The sequence below is a fragment of the Penaeus vannamei genome, chromosome 15 (assembly GCF_042767895.1).
Source record: "Penaeus vannamei isolate JL-2024 chromosome 15, ASM4276789v1, whole genome shotgun sequence".
Taxonomy (NCBI): Eukaryota; Metazoa; Arthropoda; class Malacostraca; order Decapoda; family Penaeidae; genus Penaeus; species Penaeus vannamei.
In genome coordinates, this window is record NC_091563.1 from 7,822,479 (window position 1) to 7,825,169 (window position 2,691).

The following is a 2,691-nucleotide window of genomic DNA, read 5'->3' on the forward strand; positions in this document are numbered from 1 at the left end:
TATATATATAGACAAATACATAGATAAATACATTGATAGATACATGGACAGCGGGGGAGGGAGGGAGAGAGAGAGAGAGAGAGAGAGAGAGAGAGAGAGAGAGAGAGAGAGAGAGAGAGAGAGAGAGAGAGAGGAGAGAGAGAGAGAGAGAGAGAGAGAGAGAGAGAGAGAGAGAGAGAGAGAGAGAGAGAGAGAGAGAGAGAGAGAGAAGGAAACACACAGAATAAGAGAGAGACATGCAAACACCCAAATGAAGAAAAATACTGAAAATTAGACAAATGGAAAAAAATAAAAAATAAAAAGTAAAAAAGTATAGAAAGAGAGACAGGAGTAGAAAGTGAGAGCCAGAGGAAGAAAGGCAGCACCAAAGAGAGACAAAGAAGAGAGGAGAGAAACACAGCATTATCGGTCTTACGGCCTACGAGCATAAGGTACAAGACTGCATGCAACTGCTCTATTGCTCGAGGGAAGGGGAGTGGAATGTGGGGACTAATTACACAGAAATTCATGTCATGGAGATGGTGATGACAACACCTCAGACACCATCTTCAGCAACACCACCTTGCCAAGACTGCGGGAGTTGGTATTGCGAGAGATCATCGATAGAGGAGAAAAACCGTCGGTCATTCGCGCGCGCGCGCAACACACACACACACACAGGGACACGCACACACATATATGTATATACATATATATTCATATACATCTATATACATATATAAATATATATAGATATAGATATAGACTGATATAGATGTAGATACACCCTTACACACACGCACAAACATATATATATATATATATATATATATATATATATATATATATATATATATATATATATATATATATATATTTATTTATTTATAATATATATATATATATGTATATATATATGTATATATATATGTATATATATATATATATATATATATATATATATATATATATAAATATATATATATATATATATATATATATAAATATATATATATATATATACATATTCATATATATTCGCACACATGCACATACACACATACTGTATATCAGACGTAGAAGTTGACATTAGAATCTGGCAACACTGTCACTCGAGCTTGCGGAGGCTCGGCGTAATATGGGAACAGTGACATTTGCAGGTTGTCTTGTCTCCAGATCATTTCATTGAGGAAGGAGATGGGGGCGGAAGGAGAGAGGGAGAGAGGGATGAGAGAGAGAGAGAGAGAGAGAGAGAGAGAGAGAGAGAGAGAGAGAGAGAGAGAGAGAGAGAGAGAGAGAGAGAGAGAGAGAGAGAGAGAGAGAGAGAGAGAGAGAGAGAGAGAGAGAGAGAGAGAGAGAGAGTGAGAGAGTGAGAGAGTGAGAGAGAGAGAGAGAGAGAGGGAGGGAGGGGGGGGGAAGAGAAGAGAAAAGAGGAAAGAAGAGAACATCCCTTATCTCGTTCACTGCAGTCCTTCTAGCTCTTGTAAATAAACTTTTATCATGTGATGGGGGAAGTGAAACGGGCGAGGGGAAAGAGAGGGAGAGGGGAAGGGAGGAAGATAGATAGAGAAAGAGAGAGAGAGAGGGGGAGGGAGGTGTATGAAAGGAAGGGGTTGAGGGGAGGAAGGGGAGGAGGGGAAAGGGAGGGGAAGGAGGAGGAAGGGGAAGAACGAAAGGGAGAGGAGGAAGGGGAAGAGGGGAAAGGGAGGGGAGAACGGAGGAAGGAGAAGAGGGGAAAAGGAGGGGATGGCAGAGGAAGGGTAAGAGGTTAAAGGGAGGGGGGGGAGGCAGGGGAAGGAAGAGGAGGGGAAGAGGGAATGGGAGAGGATGGCGGAGGAAGGGGAAGAGAGAAAGGGAGGGGGGCACAGAGGAAGGGGAAGAAGAGGGAAAGGGAGGGGAGGACAGAGGAAGAGGGAAAGGGAGAGGATGGCGGAGGAAGGGGAAGAGAGGAAAGGGAGTGGAGAACAGAGGAAGGGGAAGAGAGGAAAAGGAGGGGAGGACCGAGGAAGGGGAAGAGGGAAAGGGAGGGGAGGACCGAGGAAGGGGAGGGGAAGAGGGGAGAGGGAAGAGAGGAAAGGGAGAGGAAGGGAAAGAGAGGACAGGGAGGGGAGAACAGAGGAAGGGGAAGAGGGGAGAGGGAGGGGAGGGGCAGAGGAAGGGGATTGTGCAGTGTAACCATCACGGGGCCATCAGTCGCTGACACTCGCTAAGGACAGTTGAGAGGCGCGACACCTTTTAGCCGTGTTTGTTTAAACATTCGGTGCCTGGGTGAGAGGGCGGGGTGGGGGTGGGGGGGCGGGGATGGGGGGCGGGGATGGGGGGGCGGGGGTGAGAGGGGCGGGGTGGGGGAGGGGGTGAGAGGGCGGGGGGAGGGTGAGAGGGAGAGGGGGAGGGAGGGGAGGGAGTGATGGGGGTGGCGAGAAGGAGGGAGGGGGTCAGGAGGAGGGGCTGGAGGGTTAAAGAGAATAGGAGTGGATGAGAGAGAAGAGATGAGAAAGCAAGAAAAATGAAGAGAGGAGTCGAAACAGAAACGAAAAAAACAAAAACAAAACAAAAACAAAGCAACGAAAGAACCAAAGTGTGGAATAAACGAAAAGAAAAGAGACAAGAACAGGCAAAAAACAAAACCAAAAAGACAAAACGAAAAAAGTCGAGACCGGATGACAAAAAAAAAAAAAAAAAAAAAAAAAAAAAATCGAGAATAGATGACTA

At 46.0% G+C, this 2,691-nt stretch overlaps 1 protein-coding gene across 9 annotated transcripts in view; it reads right to left on the reverse strand.

Moving 5' to 3' along the window:
- LOC113814303 (CUGBP Elav-like family member 4) overlaps positions 1-2,691 on the reverse strand; it is a gene marked incomplete in the record, with an annotated part of 699,503 nt that overhangs the window by 134,192 nt on the left and 562,620 nt on the right.